Genomic DNA, 25,932 nt, shown 5'->3' on the forward strand with positions numbered 1-25,932 from the left:
ACCCTGTCTGGGAGCAGAGGGTGCAACTCAAAGTAGCTGCCTGAGACGTGGCTGGACCAAGTTGAGAAGGAACATTGTTGGCTGCAAAACTGATTATATAGTTGGGCGTGTATCTAGTAACAAATAATTTCATGTTTCTTTTAGTTTTTTTCAATGTTGTTGTTACTTGAAAACTTAAGGATCACCTTTGTGTAGTTTTGGTTTTTGATACTGTCTCACACCATAGCACAGACTGGCCTGAAATTCACTTTGTATCACCCACCTGCTAAAGAATGATGGCAGTCCTGAAGGCTCAGCCTCCCGAATGCTGAGATTACAAATTTGAGCCGCCACACCCAGCTAAAATTACCTCCTCCTACTCTATTGTACCTCCTCCTTCTCTCCTCTCTCCTCCCTCCCCCATCCCCTCCCAGGGTGTCACTACCAGTCACAGTACATTGCCTGTGCATAGTACTGATCCAGAAGAAACAGTGATACCCAACCCCTTTTGAGTGCTTACTCCATGATCCACATGTGTAATACGCTTGATCATCTCGAGAGCTCTACATGGTTAATATATCCTCATTTTATTTGTAGTTTTGTTAACCTCACCTTTAACAGTTTAACTGTCTCCCCAGCCCTCCTCATTCTCATTATATTAATGGACAAGTTTAATAACACCACAATGTCAACAAGCCGGTATTTGGCTAGTGGGGCTTTAACTTCAGTAACCAGGTGCTAGGATTGTAAACTCAGGCACATAGGGGTTACCAGGAAGACTTGGTTAGCAAGAAGTACAGCTGTGCTTTTGTAGCCTTGGGAAAGGTAAGCCTCAATTCTTCATTTATGAAAATTAGATAATAGTCACTCAATAAAGTTACTAATAGGATGCCAGTGGTAAAATACTATATTCCCTGTGAAGTCTCAGTGTTGCTAAACAAATTGTGTAAACTGGTGGAAGCTAAGCCTTTCTGTATCAATATTGTGTAACGGTTTCCTCCAAGACTGGAATTTTCCATTAAGCAGGAAGGCCCTGAAACCAAGCAGATTTACTAGGCTTCTTCCTGCCAGAGTTCAGCATCCCTCTCAGGAGAGCAAAAGTTGCAGACTCTTGAAACCCGATCAGCTGCCTGAAAGAAGCAGAAGCCAACCAGATCACCTGGAAGAGGTTTAGACCAGACTGACTAGGAAAGGATGCGCTCCAACCTATTGAGTGGCCTGCAGACCATGCAGTATGCCCCAAGTTCCCCAGCTTTCTGAGCTGTCACCAGTGTTGCAACGGGCAGGCCCTGGTAATACAGCTGTCTTTGAGTCATTTCTGCTACTGTAAGTAATCCCTCGCTCATATTTCTTCATAGTACTGAAGGCAACTTCAATAAAACTAATTGGTTCACCAAGTTGGGCTTTGGTTTGTCATGAGTTCCCTCTCTGGGGTAAGTAGACCTCTGTGTTGCATCTCAGGAAAAGTTTTGTCACACAGTAATCATTAGATTTGAACAGTAAATGGAGATGATAATATACATGAAAGCCGTATTAATAACTGTCCTAAAGTACATACATAGTTACTTATGATTTAGTAGACATAGTTTACTATTAAAGCCATAATAACTGGAGGGATGGCTCAGTGGTTAAGAGCACTGACTGATTTTCTAGGGGTCCTGAGTTCAATTCCAAGCAACCACATGGTGGCTCACAACCATCTGTAATAGGATCTGATGCATTCTTCTGGTGTGTCTGAAGACAGCTACAGTGTACTTATATATATTAAATAATATTTTTTAAAATCATAGTAACTAGCCTAATGTAGCAAATGCACACTTCTAATCACAGCACTTGGGAGGCAGAAGCAGGCAGATCTCCAAGCTCAAGTTCAGCCTGATTTACATAGCTTATTCCATGCCAGCCAGATAGGTGGTGAGAGCCTGTCTGAAAAAATTAAAAAATTTGGCTGCAGAGATGGCTCAGCCGTTAAAGGCTAGGCTCACAACCATAAAAAAATTTAAAAATTAGTTAAAAAAAAATACCTTAGAGTAAAAGGATGTCCTGGCATTGTGTGCTGAGGCAATTGGATATGAAATTTAAGGTCATCTGGGCCACCTAAGTTCAAGACCATCCTGAGCCATATAATGAGACTATCTTTTTTGTTTTGAGTTTTGTTTTTGTGTTTTGTTTTTTTGAAACAGGGTTTCTCTGTGTTATAGCCTTGACTGTCCTAGAACTCTTTGTAAACCATGCTGGCCTCAAATTCACAGAGATCCACCTGCTTCTGCTTCCCAGATGCTGAGTCTAGCCCAGCTGAGACTGTCCTTTTAAAAATAATACTAATAAGCAGGGCGGTGGTGGCCCACGCCTGTAATCCCAGCACTCTGGGAGGCAGAGGCAGGCGGATTTCTGAGTTCAAGGCCAGCCTGGTCTACAGAGTGAGTTCCAGGACAACCAGGGCTATACAGAGAAACCCTGTCTCGAAAAAAACAAAATCCAAAAAAACCAAAAAAAAAAAAAAAAAAAATACTAATAAGCTATGTGGTGATGGTGTAGGTCCTTAATACTAGCCCTCAGAAGGCAGAGGCAAGGAAGCAGAGGCAGGCAGTCTACAAAGTAATTTCCAGGATAGTCAGGACTACACACAAAAACACTGTCTCAAAGAAACAAAACAACAGCCAGGCAGTGGTGGCGCACACCTTTAACCCCAGCACTTAGGAGGCAGAGGCAGGCAGATCTCTGAGTTCAAGGCCAGCCTGGTCTACAGAGTGAGTTCCAGGACAGCCAGGGCTATACAGAGAAACCCTGTCTCACAAAACAACAACAACAACAATAATAATAATAGTCCAATGGTCCACACTTGTGATTCCATTATTTGGTTAAATGGGAGCTGGAGGGTCAGGAGTGATACATGAGTCCCTGTATCAAATAAAAAAAATATATATATATAAATGTTTTGTGGGAAAGATACAGAACTATAAATAGATAACCATAGAAAGACATTAATACAACCCAGACACACACACACACACAACTCCAAGGAAAATATAAGGGAAAGAACCTCAGTCATGCTTCCAACATACATACTACACTTTCCTCTGAAGACAAGCCACACAGCGGGAGAGCACTGTCACAGACAGTAGACAGATTTCTGAGTGAGTGCAGGAGTACACACTTGTGATCCAGCAGAGATCTACAGAAACTACTGAAGGTTTCAGAACTTCCTAATCTCCATAGCAAGTTTAACTCCAGTTTGTACTACATAACAAGACCCAGTTAATATTTACATCAAGACCCTGGATTTTGTCTAATGCTGGGTTTACTGTCCTGAAAAACACAGAAGTAGGTCTTAAAATGTTACTTTGATTTTTCTTGGAGCCTGAGTTAAGTTCCGAGGCCTGTTCCAGACCCCATGACTACATTTGGTTTTTTTTAGCTTCTTCAAAATCAGACGTGTAGGAAAACTCGAAGTGTTGGAACCTGTACTCTTTAATAGATTCCCTGTGGTATGTGTATGTATACCTAAACTTGAGCTTAGGAAATCTTTTTTTTTTCCATTTCTTTTATAAGACAGGATGTCACCATAGAGGTCTAGACTAGCTTTGTACTAAGACCAGGCTGTTGTCAAACTCACAGAGATGAGCCTGCCTCTTATCCTGAAAGCTGGAATTCAAGTCTGTGCCATCATGCCTGGCCCAGAAGTCACTCGATTTTACTTTATTTGTATTAATATTGTTAATGTGTATGAGTGTTTTACCTGCATATTTATCTATGTATCACATGCATAAGGAAAGCCAAAGCATCCCCTGGAAATGGAGTTAAAACCGTTTTGAGTCAACATGATGAGAGCTGAAAATTGAATCTGTGTTCTCTGGGAAAGGAACACATGGTCCTCACCACCAAGCCATCTCCCCAGCCTCTACAAGGCATTCTTTCTTGTTTGGTTGGCTTGGTTTTTGGCTTTTGGTGACAGTGTTTCTCTGTGTACCCTTATACCTTGGTACCTTGCTAAAACTTGCTTTGTAGATCAGGCTAGACTTGAATTTATAGAAATCTGCCTGCCTCTGCCTCTGCCTCTGCCTCCTAAGGACAGGCTAAGTCATTCTTAGTTATTCTTTCTTCCTTCCCCTCGGGCCTGCCAGGTGGACCTGCCCCAGAAATTGCAACAGCAGTCAGCTTTAGTAACCCGCACTTGGAATCCCAGCTCTCAGGAAGCAGGAGCAGGAGTTTCAGGCCAGCCCTGGCTAGATACTATCGCATCTCAAAATAGGAGAAGAACAAAAGGAGAGAAACACCTCTAAACGCACTCGTGCTGATCAGGGTTGGTCCCTTTCTGTTTCCCGTATACTGCCACAGCTTCTCCCAGCCTCCGCTTGTCCAAGCTTCACACCTTTCTGGGCCACCCCTCCTTTGGTACATACCCTCTTGTTTACCTATTGGTGGCCCTCTATTTCATCACTCACCACATATGTAGTAGTTATTTGTAGAAATGTGCATCTCCCATAATAGATGGTATCTCAGAGTCCAAGTTCATTCTGTGTCCAACTCCCGTGGGAAGTTTACCCACTAGATACCACTCTGTCCAGAACAGGAAGCACAGCATAGCCCTCCTCTCACAGCTGGAAAGGATCTCAGTAGGTAGGTGGCCAGTCCTACAAGAGGATCTATTCTAGCCTTTTAGAATTCACAATAAGTATGTGGGCCTTCAATCCTAGCACTCAGAAGGCAGAGACAGGAGGATATCTGTAAATTTGAGACAAGTATAGTACAGCCAGAAGCTACACAGAGAAACCCTGTCTCAAAACAACAAAAAAGTAGGAAAAAAAAATCACAATAAACCTAGCACTGTGGTTCACATCCAGGATCTAGGAACATAGCAGTCTGAGATAGGAAGACAGAGTGTTCAGGTGAGACTCAGAGACCCACCTGCCTCTACCTCCCAAGTGCTGGACATCACCACTGCCCAGCATAAACATAGTTTTGGAAACCGGGGAATGGTGGTTGCGGCAGCGCACGCCTGTAATCCCAGCACTCTGGGAGACATAGGTAGGCGGATTTCTGAGTTCGAGGCCAGCCTGGTCTACAGAGTGAGTTCCAGGACAGCCAGGGCTACACAGAGAAACCCTGTCTCGAAAAAAAACAAATAAAAAAACCAATAAATAAATAAATAAAATTGCAAGAAAAAAAAAAAAGGAAGGCATAGGAGTTAAAAACCTATAAGCCAGGGCTGGAGAGAGGGCTCAGCCTTTGAGAGCACTGACTACTCTTCTAGAGTTTCTGAGTTCAATTCCCAGCAACCACATGGTAGCTCACAACCATCTGTAATGGGATCTGATGCCCTCTCCTGGTATGTCTGAGCAACAGTGTACATGAAATAAATAAGATAAATCTTTTTTAAAAAGAACTATAACCTAGCACTTGGAAGATACAGGTAGGAGAACCAACCATTCAAGGACAACTTTGACTACCCAGAACATGGAACTTGTCTCAAGAGACCAAAACAAAACGAAACAAAAAAAAAAAAAAAAGGCAATTCAGTTACCCTTCTTCCACATGCCTAAAAGGAAATAAGGTTATAGTGCCTAGAGGTAGAGGAGACATTTTGAACAAGGCCAGCAACGACAGACAAGGGAAAGGAGGACGACTGAGAAGCAGCTAGGTCCCTACGGTGGCCTCTAGATTTCCTGTGAAGTAGAAAACCTCTTGCTGAACCTAATGAGACAGCCCTATAATTATAACTACTCCTGAGATTGAAGCAGGAAGATTGCAAATTCAAGGCCAGCATAGATTATATACTGAGTTTAAGTAAACTTTGGTGGTGCATGCCTTTAAAAGAGGCTTTCAAAGAGGAAGGTAGATCTCTGTGAGTTCTAGGCCATCCAGATCTACATAGTAAAACCCTATCTTTATAATAATAATAACAACAACAACAACAACAACAACCTATCAAGTAAATAGATCCTTTCCTTTGGGGGGGGAGGGATTTGGTTTTTTTGAGACAGGGTTTCTCTGTATAGCCCTGGCTGTCCTAGAACTCACTCTGTAGACCAGGCTGGCCCCGAACTCAGAAATCCGCCTGCCTCTGCCTCCCAGAGTGCTGGGATTACAGGCGTGCGCCACCACTCCCCGGCTTATCCTTCCTTCTTCTATTGGTGAGAAATACCCATAGCCATCTGCAACTGCTGCAACCCAGCTGATATGCTAGGAGTACAAGCCCTGGACTATAAGATTAGAAACTCAATCCCATAGATTGGCATGCACCAGAGCAGCCTGTGCAACCTTGGGTAAGCTATTCTCACCCCTGGACCTTGGTTCCTCATGTCTATCAGGGGAAGTAGAACAGACAATCTCTTCTGCTTCTTGCTGTCTATGTCTCACCGATCACTGCACGGGGACTTCCTCTCTCTTGAAATGAAGACACCTCTTTCAAGGCTGGCTCAGTGTTCTTGTTCCCTTGACTTGTGGAGCCTGAATCTCCTCAGTAGATATTGGGAAGCACACACTTCTGGAACATTCCAGTACCATCAGCCAGGTTTTGGTTCTCGTTTATCTTCTAGTAGGGTGGTCACAGGCAGAGAAGGTGGTTTATAAAATAAGGTGGTTTTTAAAACAATGGTGCACTGCATTCAGTGTTGTTCCTGAACTTGCTGTGTGATTTTTTCCTCATAAATCTTTTTTTTTTAATGAGTGACTTTTTTTTAGAGATTTATTTATTTATTATATGTAAGTACACTGTAGTTGTCTTCAGACACCAGAACAGGGTGTCAGATCTCTTTACAGATGGTTGTGAGCCACCATGCGGTTGCTGGGATTTGAACTCAGGACCTTCGGAAGAGCAGTCGGTGCTCTTAACTGCTGAGCCATCTCTCCAGCCCCCCATAAATCTTCAAATGAGAGGGCTGTGGACCCTCAAAGAACCCTCCCTAGGATGGCAGTCTAAGATTGATATTTTTAGAATATTTATTATTTTTATTTATGTGTGTGGGTAGCCATGCCTACAAGCACCCCAGGAGTCCAAACAGATTCCCTGAAACTGGAGTTACAGAGTTGTGAGCCACCTGATGTGAGTGCCCAGAACCAAACTCAGTTCCTTCCCCAAAACAAGACGTGCTGTTAGTCTCCAGCTCCAAATTACTTTTCTTTCATTTTGTTTGTTTGTTTGCTTGCTTATGTGTTTGTCTATTTTTATTATTTGTTTGCTTGTTTGTTTGGAGTTTTGAGACAGGATTTCATGAAACTTGCTCTGTATGTAAACCAGCCTGATCTTGAACTCACAAGGATCCACCCGCCTCTGCCTCTGAGTGGTGGGATCAAAGGCATGTGCTACCAAGCACTGCATTTTTTGACCCAGGGTCTCATGTATCCTAGGCTGTCCTGGAACTCTATACATAGCCAAGGATAACCTTTCTCTCCTCCTGTGCTAGTGCTACAGGTGTGCACCTCTATGTGTCCTGCTGGGATTGAATTAGAGCTTTATAGATGCTAGGCCAGCACTCTGCAAACTGAGCTATATTTCCTGCTATTTTTTTTTTCTTTTTGCTTTTTTAGACTTGAGCTTCTAGCTGAGGCTAGCTTTCAGATCTCCTCTGAGCTAAGAATGACCTTGATTGATTATTTATTTATTTATTTATTTATTTATTTATTTATTTAGAGACACACTCTCACTATGTAGTCCTAGCTGGCCTGGAACTCACCATTCAAACTCCAAGTTCTACCTGCTTCTGCCTCCCAAGTATTGAGATTAAAGGAATACACTGCCAAGTCCAGCCAACTGTGAATTCTTGATCTTCCTACCTCCCAGATCCTAGACTGGCCTCAAACTCAGTATTCTCCTGGCTTAGACTCCTGAAGTGCTCAGATGCTGGGATTATAGCCCTGTGCCACTATGGTGGTCTGAATAGGAATAGCCCCCATAGATTCATGTCTTTGAATGCTTGGTCCAAAGGGAGTGGCACTATTAGGAGGTGTGATCTTGTTGGAGTAGGGGTGGCCTTTTTAGAGAAAGCATATCACTGTGGGTTTGAGCTTTGAGGTCCTGTATACTCAAGCTATATATGTCCACTGTGGCATATAGTCTGCTGCTGCCTGCAGATCAAGATGCAGAACTCTCAGCTCCTCCTCCAGTACCTTGTCTGCCTGCACACTGCCATGGCTCTTGCCATGACAACATGGACTAAACCTCTGAACCTGTAAGCCAGCCCTAATTAAATGCTTGCCTTTATGAGTTGCCATGGTCATGGTATCTCTTCACAGCAATGAAACCCTAACTAAGACAGCCGCCTTAGGTTTTGTGGATTTTTTGTTTTATTGTTTTTCCTTTGTCTCTCCAGGATCTGTGTCCTAGCTACAGAGCATAACCACGAAGCTATGACTCCAAGACTATTCAAGTGATGTCCTCAGGTCTTTGGCATGCTCAACCTGGCTTTCTTCTAGTTCTTCTGTTTTCCATTCTTAATTCCAATAAGATATCCTGGTTTCTTTTCAATTCTGACTTCAACTGTCAAACCCTCCAGATTGCTACTGGATCTATTGGTCGTTTAAGGCAGAGTCCAGTCCCTTGTCCAACAGCATCCTTGAAATTGATACACGACAATAATTGTTATCCTGCATTCCATCTAACATCTTTCTTTTTCAACATCTGTAGTCACTAAAGAAATGAATCATGCTGCTTCCTTGGTGCTACCTGAGAGGTGGCCACCATATCTTTTACACCATCATGGCTGCCCTCCAGCCTCAGACAAAGCTCAAGATTGTCAAAAAGAGAACCAAGAAGTTCATCAGGTACCAGTCAGACTGATATGTCAATATTAAGTGAAACTGGAAGAAACCCAGAGGTATCAACAGCAGGGTGTGGAGAAGATCCAAGGGCCAGATCGTGAGGCCCACCAACACTGGGTACCAGAGCAACAAGAACACCAAGCACATGCTGCCGACCAGCTTCTGGTCCACAGTGAAGAAGCTGGAACCACTGCTGATGTGCATCAAAGCTTACTGTGCTGAGACTACTTATGTGTTCTCCAGGAACCAAAAAGCCATCATAGAAAGAGCAGCAGGCACAGCAGGCCATCAGAGTCACCAATCCCAAGGCCAACCTATGCAGTGAAGAAAATGAGTAGATGGGTTGATTGTGTCTGGTATTTGTGCTTAAATAAGACCACAAAAACTGCACACACAGAAAGAAAGGAAGAAAGAAAGAAAGATAGAAAGAGAAAGAAAGAAAGAAAGAAAGAAAGAAAGAAAGAAAGAAAGAAAGAGAGAAAGAAAGAAAGAAAGAAAAAGGAAGGAAGGAAAGAAGGAAGGAAGGAGAGATTGAGAGAGGAAAGAAAGGAAGGAAGGAAGGAAGGAAGGAAGGAAGGAAGGAAGGAAGAAAGAAAGAAAGAAAGAAAGAAAGAAAGAAAGAAAGAAAGAAAGAAAGAAAGAAAGAAAGAAAGAAAGAACAAGAAAGAAAGGGGGAGGGAGGGAGAAAGGGAGGGAGGGAAGGGAAGGAAAAGAAATGAGTCATGAGGCTGGGGATATAGTTCACTGGTAGAGTATGCCTATCACCATGCAGGAAGTGCTGGGTTCTACTCCTAACCTGGGGTCTAACCTGAGATACATGAGTATTTCCATACAAGCATGAACTGGAAGACTTTACAATACTGTTCTAGTCCAGACATCAAGAAGAAACTGAAGGTAAGCAAGATCACTGGTAATAGGGAAGTGTAAGGTGGAGACTCTGGAGGGCATATACCAAACTCCCCCGCCAACTGCTGCCAGTCATGTACATGGACCCAACATGCTCAAAGAAGACAAAGTTGTCCATGAAATGTTGCAAATGCTGACAGTGAGTAATAATTTATTGGGTATTAAAGAACAAACAAAAAACCCTTGGGCCAGGTAGTGGTGTCACATACCTTTAGTCCCAGCGCTCTGGAGGCAGAGGCAGACAGATCTCTGAGTTTGAGGCCAGCCTGTTTTGTTTTTTGTTTTGTTTTGTTTTTGTTTTTGTTTTTGTTTTTCGAGACAGGCTTTCTCTGTATCGCCCTGGCTGTCCTGGAGCTCACTCTGTAGACCAGGCTGGCCTCGAACTCAGAAATCCACCTGCCTCTGCCTCTCAGAGTGCTGGGATTACAAGCGTGCGCCACCACCACCCAGCTGAGGTCAGCCTGTTCTATGGAGCAAGTTCCAGGTTAGCCAGGGCTACATAAAGAAGTCATGTCTAGAAAAAACAAGGAAAACACACTATTTGGGTGGGTAAGAAACCTAAGTTCACATCCCTAGAACACATGAAAAAAAAAAAATCCAGTCATATAACCTCAATATTATAGTGGCTAGGGACAGGAAGAGCACTGGGCTTGCTAACTATGAGTCTAGCTCCAGGTTCACTGAGAAGAGCAGAACACAGCCTTCTCTAGCCTCCACATCATGCACAGGCACATGAACCTGCACACACCATGTCGTCTGTCTGTCCGTCCGTCCGTCCATCCATCCATCCGTCCGTGTGTGTGTGTGTGTGTGTGTGTGTGTGTGTGTGTGTGTGTGTGTGTGTGTGTAAACTGTGCATTCTCCTGCCTCTACCTTCAGAGTGCTGGGACTACAGGTATACATTACCATCCTTAACTGGGGACTATTATTTTTTTAAAAAATTTTTTTCTTAAGTTGAGTACTGTGGTTTCAGACTCATGAGGTAGAGCAGGCAGATTTCTGTGACTATGGAGACAACCTTGTCTATATAAGAAGTTACAGGCCAGCTAAGGCTACATAGTGAGCTCATGCCTGAAAAAAAAATAAAACAGAGCCAGGAACACTATATAGCTAAACATGTGTGTGGGCTGGCAGCCCTTGGTCTGCCGATTTGTGGTCTCTGCTTTGATTGCACCTTTCCCCCTTGGTGAGAAGACTAGCATCACAACATCTGTCAGGAGGGTAGATGCAGGCAGGACCCAAACCTCAGACCCTTTGTTCAGATCTTGCATGAGTCACTTGGAAGCCAAAAGGCAACTCTTGCCAATTCAGTAAGCCTCCGAGGAGAGTCGATGACTTCGTAGTCATCTAAGAAGAGACGAAAATGGAAGGGAGTCTTTTCAAAGATGCTTGCCTTGGCACTGTTCACTTAGCTTGGAATCAAACACTTGGCAGCTCGGGCAAGCTAACTTATATTTAGGAAAGAGCTACACATATTCATAGAATTCCTGTGGGCATAGTGCATGCTGACTCGATTAGAATTCAGGGAACTTAGCAGGAGAGCATTACTGAAACTTTTTATTTGGAAATTATTTCAAACTTATTTGAAAATTAACAAGAATAAATATTCTTTACCAGGCTTCAGCTATTTAAATTCTATCATGTTGCCTGCACATGCACATTCTATACAGTTTCTTCATTTTAAGGATTGTTCACATATTTCAGGGTTTCATCCCCTAAATATTTCAAGGTATATTTCTTACTAATAAGGATACAGATATCAATCCCTATTACATCTAAAACTGATTCTGATTCAAGATTCTATCTAGCTGAAGGTGATGGTGCACACCTTTAATCCCAACCCAAGAGAGGAAGAAGCAGGCAGAGCTTGAGGCCAGTCTGGTCTACATGGAGAGTTAAAGGCCAGCCAAGACTGCACAGTTGAGACCCCTGTCTCAGAAATTCTATCTGACCAGAGCTGGATCCCAGCTTGGTATACTCAAACTCAAACGTGCCTGTAATCCTAGCACTCATGAGGCGGAGCCAGGAATATCACTGAAGGTATGAGGCCAGCCTGTTTAATGCAGGGTTCCAGATCAATCTAGACTACAGAGTGAAGAGAAAAAGTTCTCTCTAATCAAGCATCTAGATTCTAATTTTGTCAGTTGACCCCAAAAATATAGTAATAGTATTTCTTTTCCTCCAGAAACTTAGTTGGTATATGTTTTTTTTAATATTTATTTTATATGTATGCCTGCTATATGTGTGTTTGTGTGTATATGTTTTTCTTACATGTGTATTTGTGTACCACATACATGTCTGATGCCTATTAGCTGTCCTGTGGGTGCTAGGACATGGTCCTTTGGAAGAACATCAAAGGCTCTTAAACACTGAGCCATCCCTTCCTGAGTGCCAGGACTGTAGAAATGTACCACTACCCTTCACTGACATTGATTTTTTTATTTTTATTTTTCTGTCATTGCTTGTCCCCAGGGTGTATAGTTCACAGTTCTCACAACCAGTTCTAGCACAATGGTTACGCCTGAAATGCAGCTTCTGGAAAGTGAAGCTCTTGCTCCAGAGTGCAGGGACAGGGCCCCATACCCTACAGCTTTGGCTGCAGCCGGGGATTAGAGATCAATGTGGCTCTCTCTTGACCTCTGGCAGACTCTGAATGTCATGGGCACCCCAGACACGATATTCACAAAATAGAAACATGAACGGCTCTGAAAGTATAAATACAAAACTATCAGACTAGTTATCTGGAAGAACACAGGGTTTGGAAGAAGTTTTATAACAATAATGTAACAAGGCCCCCACCTCCTCCTCTCCCTCCCATGATGGCTCAGTTGGTTAAAACAAACAAACAAACAAACAAACAAACAACCCCCCCCCCCAGGACTGGAGTTCAATTCCAGAGCCCAAGGTTTTCCAGATCCATGATGGAAGGAAAAAACAAGTCCCACAAAGTTGTCCTCTGGTCTGCCTGCCTGTCTGTCTGTCTGTCTGTCCTCTCTCACTCACTCATACACCATACCATATACACCATAGTACACCCCCACCCACACAAGAATAATAAATAGAACACAATGAATAATAATCTAGCAACGGAAGATGCTTGTAGTTAAGAGCCTGTTCTTCTTTACGTGTATTGTGGTTTATTGTTGCTTTAATTGAGGATTGAATAAATGCCCTTCCTTTCTTGGATACTGGAGAAGGATCTGAAAAACAGTCAGTAATTATAATTAACTATTCCTTTCAGATTTTAAAAATTTCTTTTTTTGTTTGTTTTTTTTTTTTTGAGACAGGGTTTCTCTGTGTAGCCCTGGCTGTCCTGGAACTCACTCTGTAGACCAGGCTAGCCTTGAACTCAAAATCCTCCCGCCTCTGCCTCCCAAGTGCTAGGATTAAAGGCGTGCACCACCACCACCCAGCCAGATTTTAAAAATTTTGTTTGACAAGTTCACACAAGAATACCAGGGTGGTTGTTTGCTTGTTTATTTATTTGTTTGAGACAGCGTCTGGCTATATAGCCTTGGCTGGCCTGGACTTGACACCTCTGGAGTACTGGCATTAAATGTTGTCTCCAAGCCTGGTGAGGTACCCTGATCATATACACTTCTAGCTCCTCCCTCTGCTCTGTGGCTCCCCAAACAGGCTCTCTTCCACTTTCATGTCCTTTTTTGTTGTTGATTTTTGGGGGAGGTTGGTTTTTGTCTTTCAAGACATGTTTTCTGTGCATCCCTGTCTGTCCTGGAACTCAGAGTTCCATCTGCCTCTACCTTCTGAGTGCTGGAATTCAAGGTTTGCACCACCACCTGACTCTCTCTCTCTCTCTCTCTCTCTCTCTCTCTCTCTCTCTGTGTGTGTGTGTGTGTGTGTGTGTGTGTGTGTGTCTGTCTGTCTCTCTGTTTGTCTCTCTGTCTCTCTGTCTCTCTCTCTCTTTCTCTTAAAACAACTCACTGAGTGCATTAGAGCTATGGGTATGGGCCTACCGGTGGCCACATCCCCAAAGGAAAATGGCTCCCTTCCTCTAGCAACTGTCAACTGCCTCCGGACAGCGTCTCAGCCGGGAGGGCAATCTTCAGAGCCCACACTAAAACAAAAACAGCACAACAGCACACATACACACACACACACACAGAGAGAGAGAGAGAGAGAGAGAGAGAGAGAGAGAGAGAGAGAGAGAGGAAAATAGAAAATACTAGGTGGACAGTGAGCCAGGATGTCAAAGCAGACAGATTTTGTTTGTTTGTTTGTTTGTTTGTTTGTTTGTTTGAGACAGGCTCTTCATATACAGTCCAAGCTGTCCTGGAACTCACTATGTACACCAGGCCCACCTCAAACTCATAGTGATCTTCCTGCCTCTGCTGGAATAAGGCATTCTTCACCACGTCCTGATTTTTTTTTTCATTGAAACAGTCTCTCTATATTGTCCAAGTGACTGTGATCGCCTGTGCTCAGAAAGCCCTCGTGTTCCAGCCTGCTAAGAAGCTGGGTTCACCGTGCGCCCCAACACTCCTAGTTCTGCTTCCGTTAACAACCCAACCATGACAGTGAAGCATTCACAGAGAGATATTCCCAGAGGCAAATCAGCGAGATAAGTCCTTGTGTTCTAATCTCTGGCCCTCTCCCAACTCATGCTGTTCTCTTTTGTAGCTCTAGGCTGGCCTTGGATTGTCCCTCTGGCCATCAGCCACCAACGAACCCTCAGGGAGCCTAGAAGCCTGTTCTTTGTGCCTGTTCTTGCTACTTTCTCTACCTGCACCCAGGTAGAGAAGTTTTCCCTCAACTTCTGTAGATGCACCCCAGGATCCTCAGAAGTAAATTGAATGTGTTGGCCTGATCATTCTGTAGGTCTCATCCCAACTTCTTTCTTAAATTAAAAAACTAAACAAATAATGCAAAACAAAAAAAAAAAATTAACCTGGTGGTGGTGGTGGTGGTGGTGGTGGTGTTGGTGGTGGTGGTGGTGGCACACGCCTTTAATCCCAGCACTTGGGAGGCAGAGGCAGGCAGATTTCTGAGTTAGAGGCCAGCCTGGTCTACAGAGTGAGTTCCAGGACAGTCAGGGCTACATAGAGAAACCCTGTCTTGAAAAAACAAACAAACAAATAAATAAATAAATAAAAATTAGGAACTGGAAAGATGGCTCTGTGGTTACAGCATTGGCTACTCTCCCGGAGGAGCCAATTCCTAGAACCCACATGGAAGCTTACAACTGTCTGTAACTCCAGTTCAGGGGATCTGACATCCTCATGCAGACACATGTAGAGATATATGCAGGCAAAACACTAATGCACATAAAATAAAATCAAATAGAAAAATTAAAGCTGGGTATGGTGGCACACCCCTTTAATTCCAGCACTTGGGAGGTAAAGGCAAGAGTATCTCTGTGATTTGAAGTTAGTAGGTTTACATGGTGAATTCCAGGACATCCAGAGCTACCTAGTAAGACCCTGTCTCAAAGAAGAAGAAAACTAAAACAATTCAAAATTATTATTGTATGTGAGGAGTGTTTGTTTGCATGTATGACTATGTACGTACATACATATGTATGTATGCATGTTTGCCTGGCATTTATGAAAAGGGAGTCGGATCCCACAGAACTAAAGTTACAGATGGTTGTGGGCCACCATGGGTTACAGGAGTTGCGGATGTGTGCCACCAGGTCTGTTTTTAGGAAGTGCTGTAGGCAGTGGTAGTGCATCCCTTTGGGGCTGGAGAGATGGCTCAGCAGTTAAAAGCACTGACTGCTCTTCCAAAGGTCCTGAGTTCAAATCCCAGCAACCACATGGTAGCGCACAACCATCTGTAATGAGATCTGATGTCCTCTTATGGTGTGTCTGAAGACAGCTACAGTGTGCTCATATAAATAAAATAAATAATTAATTAATTAAAAAAAAAGAAAGTGCTAGGGTTTGAGTCCAGGGCCACATGTCAGACAAGCTTTCCACCAGCTGCCCTGCTTCTCCAGTACATGAGTTCCAGGTTTTGAAACAAAGTCTATGAATCCCATGTATCCCAAGCTGGCCTTGAACCTGTGATATTTTTGGTTCCCAGGTGCTTGGTTACAGGCATGCATCACCACACCTAACTGTCACCTGAGCGTCCAGCTCTAGTTCCTGGCAGGGGTGTGAAAGAGCTGGTCAGAGGCTCTGAGCCCCAGGGATGAGTGGGGGAAAGGGATCACACTTCCCCCTCCCCAGGTTGTGCTGATGAACAGGAACTTGCTAGCCAGATTTTGTGGCTCACAGCTACAATTTCCAGTACTTGGGAGGCTGAGATAGTCTGGGTGACAGTGAGACTCTGTGTCAAAAGAAGGAGGGAGCTGGGGCACACAGGGATTCCAGCTTGGAAAGCACGTGGTCAGGGCGTTTGGTTCCTGACTCATATCCTACCTCCCACTTTCCAAAGAGCTCATACTTATTATGTCTTGTGGGTGTAGGTGTGTGGAGGGGTCCCCTGGGGGTTGAATTCAGGTTGTTGGCCTAGCAGCAAGCACTTTTACCTGCTCAGCCATCTCTCTGCTCTCTGCCTCCCCAAAGAACTTTTCTGAAAAGATCACAGAATAGTTGCAATCCTCCTTTATCCAGAAGCTGCAACATCTCCATTCTGGTCCTCCCACAGGCTCCTATAAGAAAAGGAGAACAGAAAGGCCCCATTATCTGAACTCTTGAGCTCAAAAGAGAACTCAAAAGATTTACACACATCAGCACCTTTCATCCTTCACCAAAAAGCTGTATTTATTCCTCCTCTGATAGATAAGAAACCGGGAGCTCAGAGAAGTTATTCAACTTCTCCAAGGCCACACAGTCAAGAGCAAAGAAAGTTGTCACTGAGATACCTTAAACTCAGTAACTCACCGGTTTCTCAGGTCTAATTTTATTTACTTTCTATTACATTTCTTGTTCGTATTGTTTTTGCTTTTTGAGGCAGAGTTTCTCTGGCTGACCTGTAACTCATTAAATAAACTAGGTAGTCTTTTCTTGGATTTGGTTTTTCTGGAGACAGGGTTTCTCTGTATAGCCCTGGCTATCCTGGAACTCACTCTGTAGACCAGGCTGGCCTCAAACTCAGAAATCCACCTGCCTCTACCTCCCAGAGTGCTGGGATTATAGGCATGCACCACAACCGCCCTTTTTTTTTTTTTTTTTTTTGTAAACTAGGTAGTCTTAAACCCAGATATCTGCCTGTCTCTGCCTCCCAAATGCTGGGATTAAAGGCATACAACAACAATAACACCCAGCTTAAATATTTATTTATTTATTTATTTATTTATTTATTTATTTATTTTGCTTTTCAAGAGAGGGTTTCTCTGTATAATGGCATCCCAACTGTTTTGGACTCTCCTTGCAGACCAGGCAGGCCTGTAACTCACAGTCAAGGATCTGACTGTGCCTCCTGAATGCTGGAACTAAACACCAGCCTCTTTTTTTTTTTTTTTTTTAAGATTTATTGCTGGGGCGGTGGTGGCATATGCCTGTAATCCCAGCACTCTGGGAGGCAGAGGCAGGCAGATTTCTGAGTTCAATGCCAGCCTGGTCTACAGAGTGAGTTCCAGGACAGCCAGGGCTACACAGAGAAACCCTGTCTCGGAAAAAAAAACAAATCCAAAAAACAAAAAACAAAAAAAAAGGTTTATTTATTTATTTATTTAATGTATATGAGTACACTGTCACCATCTTCAGACACACCAGAAGAGGGCATCAGACCCCATTACAGATGGTTGTGAGCCACCATGTGGTTGCTGGGATTTAAACTCAGGACCTCTGGAAGAGCAGTCAGTGCTCTTGACCACTGAGCCATCTCTCCAGTCCCAGGAGCCAGCCTTCTAATATGTAGCCTGTGAAAAGAGTGAAGGTAGACAACTTTAGATGTTTGACCATAAACAGAATTGCAGCTCCCTCTGGTTTCTTTCTCTCTCTTCGGGCTCACTCTTGGGGAAGTCAGTGCTTGTGTCATAAGGATGCTTCCCCAGCTGTGTGGAGGAGCCCCTCCCTGTGGAGAGGAAGTTGTGAGGGACCTCCTGGAAAGGGGATTCCCCCAGACTTGGTCAAGCCTTCAGATTTTACAGCCCCAGACTACACAGGATTGATTCCTTCCCTTTTGTGTCTGTGTGGTCTCTGTTGTTGCTCTTGTCTTTCTCTTTACAATGTTGAGGGGGAGTAGGAGGTGGGGGTAGGGAGAAGGGGGGAGGGGTAGGGGGGCATGTGTGCCATGACTCATGTGGAGGTTAAAGGACAGCTGGCACAAGCTGGTCCTCTGTCCATCTTGTGAGTTTTAGGACCAAATGCAGAATCTCAAATCTCTCTCTCTCTCTCCCTCTCCCTCCCTCCTTCCCCTGTTGTTCAGGTTGGTGTTGAGTTTACTGTGTAGCTGAGGCTAGCCTCTCTACTTCTACTTTCCAAGTGAGTGTTGGGATTACAGGTATGTGCTGCCATGACCATCTTAGATCCTGATACTATTAACCATGCACTATCCCAATAAGATTATTCTTGTTTTTGTTTTTGTTTTTTGAGACAGGGTTTCTCTGTGTAGCCCTGGCTGTCCTGGAACTCACTCTGTAGACTAGGTTGGCCTTGAACTCAGAAATCTGCCCACCTCTGCCTCCCAAGTGTTGGGATCAAAGGCGTGCGCCCCCTCTGCCAGCCCCTATAAGATATTTATTGATATATACTTAGGAGAAATCGGTACAAATATTTTAAAAGACTTGTGAACTGGGGTCGTAGCTTAGATGGCAGTGAGTTCTTACTTAGCATGCCCAGGCCCCAGATTTGATCCCTAGCACCAAAGAAAACCAGGTAATGGGGGCTGGAGAGATGGCTCAGCCGTTAAGAGCACTGACTGCTCTTCCAGAGGTCCTGAGTTCAATTCCCAGCAACCACATGGTGGCTTACAACCATCTGTAATGGGATCCAATGCCCTTTTCTGGTGTGTCTGGAGACATCTACAGTGTACTCATATACATAAAAAAATAATTTAAAAAGAAAAAGAAAACCAGGTGAGGTAGTGTATACTAGTTATTTTAGCACTTAGGAGGTAGAGGCAGGAGGATTAAAAATTCAAGGTCATCCTCAGCTATATAGTGAGTTTGAGGCTAGTCTGGACTCTGTTAAATATTTTTTTTAAGATTTATTTATTTATTATATGTAAGTACACTGTAGCTGTCTTCAGACACTCCAGAAGAGGGAGTCAGATCTCGTTATGGATGGTTGTGAGCCACTGTATGCAGTGGCATGCATGTGGAGGCAGAACAATTTGCAGGAGTCAGTTCTAGCTTTCACAGTATAGTTCCCAGGAACTGAACTCTGGTTATCGTCTTTGGCTGCAAGCACCTTTATCCACTGATTCATCCCTCTGGCCCTGGTATTTATTTATTTATTTATTTATTTAGTTATTTAGTTAGTTAGTTAGTTAGTTAGTTAGTTAGTTAGTTTTTTTGAGACAGGGTTTCTCTGTGTAGCCCTGGCTGCCCTGGAACTCACTCTGTAGACCAGGCTGGCCTCGAACTCAGAAATCCGCCTGTTTCTGCCTCTAAAGTGCTGGGATTACAGGCTTGTGCCACCACCACCCAGCCTGGTTTTTTTTTTTTTTTTTTCATTTTTTTTATTCGATATAATTTATTTACATTTCAAATGATTTCCCCTTTTCTAGCCCCCCCCCCCACTCCCCGAAAGTCCCGTAAGCCCCCTTCTCTTCCCCTGTCCTCCCTCCCACCCCTTCCCAGTTCCCCGTTCTGGTTTTGCCAAATACTGTTTCACTGAGTCTTTCCAGAACCAGGGACCACTCCTGCTTTCTTCTTGTATCTCATTTGATGTGTGGATTATGTTTTGGGTATTCCAGTTTTCTAGGTTAATAACCACTTATTAGTGAGTGCATACCATGATTCACCTTTTGAGTCTGGGTTACCTCACTTAGTATGATGTTCTCTAGCTCCATCCATTTGCCTAAGAATTTCATGAATTCATTGTTTCTAATGGCTGAATAGTACTCCATTGTGTAGATATACCACATTTTTTGTATCCACTCTTCTGTTGAGGGATACCTGGGTTCTTTCCAGCATCTGGCAATTATAAATAGGGCTGCTATGAACATAGTAGAGCATGTATCCTTATTACATGGTGGGGAATCCTCTGGGTATATGCCCAGGAGTGGTATAGCAGGATCTTCTGGAAGTGAGGTGCCCAGTTTTCGGAGGAACCGCCAGACTGCTTTCCAGAGTGGTTGTACCCATTTGCAACCCCACCAGCAGTGGAGGAGTGTTCCTCTTTCTCCGCACCCTCTCCAACACCTGCTGTCTCCTGAATTTTTAATCTTAGCCATTCTGACTGGTGTAAGATGAAATCTTAGGGTTGTTTTGATTTGCATTTCCCTAATGACTAATGAAGTTGAGCATTTTTTAAGATGCTTCTCCGCCATCCGAAGTTCTTCAGGTGAGAATTCTTTGTTTAACTCTGTACCCCATTTTTTAATAGGGTTGTTCGGTTTTCAAAAATATGGAACGCTTCACGAATTTGCGTGTCATCCTTGCGCAGGGGCCATGCTAATCTTCTCTGTATCGTTCCAATTTTAGTATATGTGCTGCCGAAGCGAGCACCCCAGCCTGGTTTTTACTTGTTGTTGGCAGCTTTGAGTTTTGTTGTTTTCAAAGTGCTGAGACCAAACTCAGCCTTTTCAAGTATTTCACTGAAATATAGCCTCAGTTCTTCAAGCCGCTTGTTTGTTTGTTTGTTTGTTTGCTTGCTTGCTTGCTTGCTTGCTTGTTTGTTTTTCTGGCTTTTTTGTTTTTGGTTTTGTTTTTTTTTGTTTTTTTTTCGAGACAGGGTTTCTCTGTGTAGCCCTGGCTGTCCTGGAACTCACTCTGTAGACCAGGTTGGCCTCGAACTCAGAAATCCGCCTGCCTCTGCCTCCCAAGTGCTGGGATTACAGGCGCGCCACCACCACCCATTTTTTTCTGGCCTTTTGAAAGCATCTGCCCAGCGAGCCCTGGCAGGCCTGGGACTGTTGCATTCCTTTCCACCTCTAACAGCACAGGTATGTGCCACTATGTGCAGCCACCCAAGTATGGCTGATGGGTGTTTTGGGTTTTGTTATTGTTTGGTTTGGTTTTTACTTTGTTTACTTGGAGTTTTGTTTTGTTTGTTTAAGACAGGGTTTCCCTGTATAGCCCTGATCAGCCTGGAAATGTAGGCAACGCTGGACTCAAATTCACAGTGATCTACCTGCCTCTGCCTTTAGAGTACAAGGCATGTGCCACCACATGCTAGTTTGGTTTTTTGAGACAAGGCCTTACTATCCAGCCCAGACTGGCCCCCTGTTTCAACCCTTCTGTCTCAGCCTCTCCTATGTAGTGAGCTACTACAATCACTCTGTAAGATTGTTTTTGACCTTAGAGTAATACCTGGGGACTCTTTAACCCATTCCTGAAGTCAGGCTTTGTCAGACACTTTGTCCTTTGAGGAAATGGTGGCTGCCAGAGACCCTGTTTTTGATGTACGCTCTACCACACCCAGGTCATCTTGCATTGTTTATTATTTTCATTACAAATACTCCTCATACCTTTGGGGTTTTGTTTTTGTTTTTAATTGTGACTTACTAAGTTTAATTAAAGTCACTTACAGAGAGCTTGGGTGGGGGTTCTTTACTAAAGTGTAGGCAACAGAAGAAAATGAGTCCCCCTCCCCAGCAACCAGCTCCTACACAGACTGACACAAGTAGGCTAGAGAAACTGAATGAAGATGCATGAAGAGTCGTGGCTACTACTGCTAGACACTCCTGCATTGAGATAGGCCACTCCCCTCTCTGCGCAAGCCAGCTGGGTAAAAGCCACCTCTGGGCATTGTCCCAGGCACACGTCACTCCAGAGCCCAGCCAGAGATGAACACCGATATCAGTGGCACTCAGCCCTCAGCACTCAGGCCCAGAATTCAGTCTGCAGAGATCAACAGCCTAGTTTGGCTCTCCAGATCACCCAGGTGAGAAAAATAGTGCCCAGGGGCTTGTTTAACTGGTTTTCACAGCAAAGCTCCTGTCACAGAGAACTTGGCACCATGCAGTCAGGTTTTATACCTGCCCAGCTCACGCCTGAGACCCATAGGTGTGTTCTAATTCTTCATTAGAGACGTAGAGTTGCGGCAGTTGAGATGACTCTCAGGGTAAAGATGTTTGCTGTCAAACTTGACAACTTGAATTGACTTCCTGGGACCCACGGGGCGGAAGGAGAGAGCTCACTGTATTAGCATGAGGGCTGGAGTTGAGGTTCCAGCATGCAAAACCATCCTTACATTTCCCCCAAGTAACTGCGTACTAGCTGGTTTTGTGTGTCAACTTGACATAAGCTGGAGTTATTACAGAGAAAGGAGACTCCCTTGAGGAAATGCCTCCATGAGATCCTTGATTGGTGATCAAGGGGGAAGGGCCTAGCCCATTGTGGGTGGTGCCATCCCTGGGCTGGCAGTCTTGGGTTCTATAAGAAAGCAGGCTGAGCAAGCCAGGGAAGCAAGTCAGTAAACAGCACCCCTCTATGACTTCGGTATCCACTCTGCCTCAAAGTTCCTGCCCTGTATAAATCTTGACTTCATCACTTGGTGATGAACAGCAATGTAGAAGTATAAGATGAATAAACCCTTTCCTCCCCAACTTGCTCATTGGTCATGGTGTTTGTGTAGGAATAGAAACTCTGACTAAGACCTCTGGTTTCAAGAGCTCTGACACTCTCTTTTAGCTTCTGCATGTGCACAGGCTCCTGCATCTACACATACATATGCACATACACTCACCCATATGCATACATACAGATATAAATATATACATACACATACATCCTGATTTATATAGGGAATTCTAGGATAGGACAGCCATACCTACATAATAAGAGCATATTTCTTTCTTTTATCTTTTTTCTTTTTAACTATTTTTTTAAAGTTTATTTTTTAAAGATTTATTGTTATATGTAAGTACACTGCAGCTGTCTTCAGACACCCTAGAAGAGGGCATCAGATCTCATAACTGAATGGTTGTGGGCCACCATGAGGTTGCTGGGATTTGAACTCAGAACCTTGAGAAGAGCAGTCAGTGCTCTTAACCGCTGAGCCATCTCTCCTACTTCAAAATAAGTAAATATATATAAATTAATGACTGACTGAATGAGTGAATTAATTAATAGATCCAGTTGAAGAGATGGCTCAGAGCACCCAGGCTCAGCACCAACATGGCGGTTAACAAACCTCTCTACAGACTCCAGTTTCAGGGTATTTGACAGCCCTCTGACCTCCTCCAGTAGCAGGTATGTATGTGGTACATATACATCCAATGTAGGGAAAACATTCTCATACATAAAAAAAAAAAAAACAACAAACCCAAACCAACCAATAATGTGGGAGTAGGGGGTGTGGGGATGTCATATCGTCCAGAGTTAACTTGTACTTGAGTCTCACTCCAGGATTCCTCACAGATGGACCCTGAAGCCTGTAGGAGACACGGGAAAGGCACCAGAATTGCATATGCTCCTGTTAAGTGGAATAAAGACCATCCTTGTCATTTCTGTGCATGCTTTATTATTTTATCTATTTATTTATCCATTTATCTATATTAGCATTCTGCTGCATGTACACCTGTATGTCTGAAGAGGTCATTCCTTTATAGATGGTTGTGAGCCATCACGTGGGTGCTGAGAATTGAACTCAGGACATCAAAAAGAGCAGCTAGTGCTCTTAACCACTGAATCATCTCTCCAGCCCCAATTATATACAAATTCTAAGAAAGGAGAACAGGTGGGGAATAATGTGTTATGGGGTTTATCTGTCCATTTGTCTTTGAGACAGTTAGAGAGGTCTGTCTATCTCTATCTCTGGAGTACTGGAATCAAATGGGACTCCCATGCCTGGCAGGGAGAGGATGTTGGTTTGGTTTGGTTTGGTTTGGTTTGGTTTTTCTAGACAGGGTTTCTCTGTGTGTAGCCATAGCTGTCCTGGAATGCCCTTTATAGACTAAGCTGGCCTAGAACTCACAGAGATCTAACTGCCTCTGCCTCCAGAGTGCCAGGGTCAAAGGTGTGGGCCACCACATGTCAGTTATGGGTTTTGTTGTTGTGAAGAGCCCTAAGAGACTAAGGGGAAAGAGAAGAGTGCTCAGAAGTGGGAAATCATGTCTAGCTTGTCCACAGAGCTTGGGCACAGCAGCCTTTTCCTAGGTTAAGCTTGAGATACAAAGTCATTAGAGAGGACGCTGTTCATCTAAGGAACAATCAAGGTGGGAGTCGGGGCAGGAGGGTCAGGAGTTCAAGGTCTTCTGATACACAGTGATTTTAAGGCCAGAAAAGAAAAAGAGGCCCTGTTTTAAAACAAACAAAAGAAGAGGGGAATGAAGAGGAAGAAGAAAATGGAAAAGAGGCAGGGGAAGAAAGAGGAGGAGGAGGAGGAGAGGAGGAGGAGGAAGAGGAGGAGGAGGAAGAGGAGGAGGAGGAGGAGGAGGAGGAGGAGGAGGAGGAGGAGGAGGAGGAGGAGGAGGAAGACATAGACTCATCATTTGCTCTCGGACACTACCTGAGAGCATGCACTTTCTGGGACTGCCCTGAGCCCCTCTCTGGGCTTCAGGGCACTGAGGCATTGCTGATGTGGTCTGGAACTGCAGTGTGAAACAAAAGTTGGGGAGCAGAGCATTTGGCCATGAGTCCTGGCTTTGTTACTTCCCAGTGTGTGCCCTCGAGCAAGCTGGTTAAACTCTATAATCCCCAGTTGCTCATCTATAAAAACAGAGGTCATAACCCTTCTGTCTCTCAAGACGAAGGGAGAAAATCACAAGCAAGTGTTCTGTGAGACAGTGTATGAAAGACAGACACTTCTTATTACGCAGGACCATGGTCTCGGTTAGGGTTCTGGTATTGGCTTCGTCCTCACCCAGAGCACACCCCTTCTCCTCACCTGAAAGGCCTTCACTTGATCAAGTGTGACATGCAACAGTGACCACTGTGGCCTGGCTCGTGAGATGGCTTTGCAGGTAAAGAGGTTGCCACCCAGCCCTACAACCTGAGTTCAATTCTCAGCCACGTGGTGGAAGGAGATGTAAGAAATAAATTGTTGAGGTCCATTTTCTTTCTTCCTTTCTTTTCTTTTTTTAAAGCCATTTTCCTTCATTTAAATTATTTATTTGTGAGTGAGCGCGTGTGTACCGGAAGAAGTCAGAGGGGTATTAGAGTGCCTGGAACTGCAGTTACAGGACGTTGTGAGCTGTCTGATGTGGGGGCTAGAAATACAACTCAGGGCCTCTGCTAGAACAGCAACTGACTTAACCACTGAGCCATTTCTCCAGCGCTGTTGTGTGCTTAGAGTTCAGCAGAGGGATGATGAACAGCAGGATGCTCTATGACTGAACCCAGGAAAAGAACAGTGGGCAGTCTCAAGCCCCAAACGATTCATTGGATAAGGCTCTGTGTCCTGAACCAATAGGATGGGGGATTTGAGAAGGACGCGACTCTTGGCCTATAGGAAGAGAGAATAGGACTTCCCATGAAGGCGGACTTCGAAAACCAGTCTTGTGCCAGCCAAATCAGCACACCAACTGTTCTCACTTTTTCTCTATGCCCTGACCCTCTGCAGAGTACATATTAAAAACTGCTTTGACTTTATGAGTCTCTTGCATTCACTGTCACCTTATTTCCAATTGGCAGAATCAACTGTGGTAGGTTGTTCTTTGACCTCTGACACACGTTCTGTGGCACCTGTGTTCATGCATCACTCACACACACACACACACACACACACACACACACACACCTGTCAGGATAGCTTAGTGGGTTAAGGGACTTGCCACATACACACATAAAATAAAAATAAATAAATGTAAAACAGACAAACAAACACAAACACACAAACACAGTGGTCACTGTTGCATGTCACACTTGATCCATCAAGTGAAGACCTTTCAGGTGAGGAGAAGGGGTGTGCTCCGAGTGAGGACGAAGCCAATACCAGAACCCTAACCGTGACCACGGTCCTACGTAGTAAGAAGTGTCTGGACCGAGCAGGCTGTGGAAACCCTAGAGGACCATGCAGAGCACCTGAGCTGACTGATGAAGATGGAGAGCGCCCTGGAGCAGCCAGGATGTCGGCAGCCCTGGGTTTAAGCAGGAGATCCCAGCTGATGGGTTCAGCTTCCCAAGCAGCTTTGTGAGGGAGAAAACCCGCGCCCCCTGAGCATCAGGGCAAAACCAGGGCACAGCCTAGGACCCTGCTACTTGGAAGGGACACTCTAGCAGAGCTGGCGTCTGCAGGCCAGGCAGACATTATGTCATCCGTGCATCTGGAA

The 25,932-nt window shown here is 44.2% G+C and overlaps 1 non-coding gene and 1 pseudogene across 1 annotated transcript; one reads left to right on the top strand and one right to left on the bottom strand.

Annotated features, from left to right (window-relative positions):
- The first annotated feature begins 8,677 nt into the window (after positions 1-8,677).
- On the top strand, positions 8,678-9,077 carry LOC127689586 (60S ribosomal protein L32-like; annotated as a pseudogene).
- An 11,040-nt stretch (positions 9,078-20,117) lies between these two features.
- On the bottom strand, positions 20,118-20,224 carry LOC127690442 (U6 spliceosomal RNA). Its single transcript, XR_007979130.1, has one exon. It is a non-coding gene; the product is annotated as a U6 spliceosomal RNA (small nuclear RNA).
- Between the last annotated feature and the right edge of the window lie 5,708 nt (positions 20,225-25,932).

Source organism: Apodemus sylvaticus, chromosome 7, assembly GCF_947179515.1.
Source record: "Apodemus sylvaticus chromosome 7, mApoSyl1.1, whole genome shotgun sequence".
NCBI lineage: Eukaryota > Metazoa > Chordata > Mammalia > Rodentia > Muridae > Apodemus > Apodemus sylvaticus.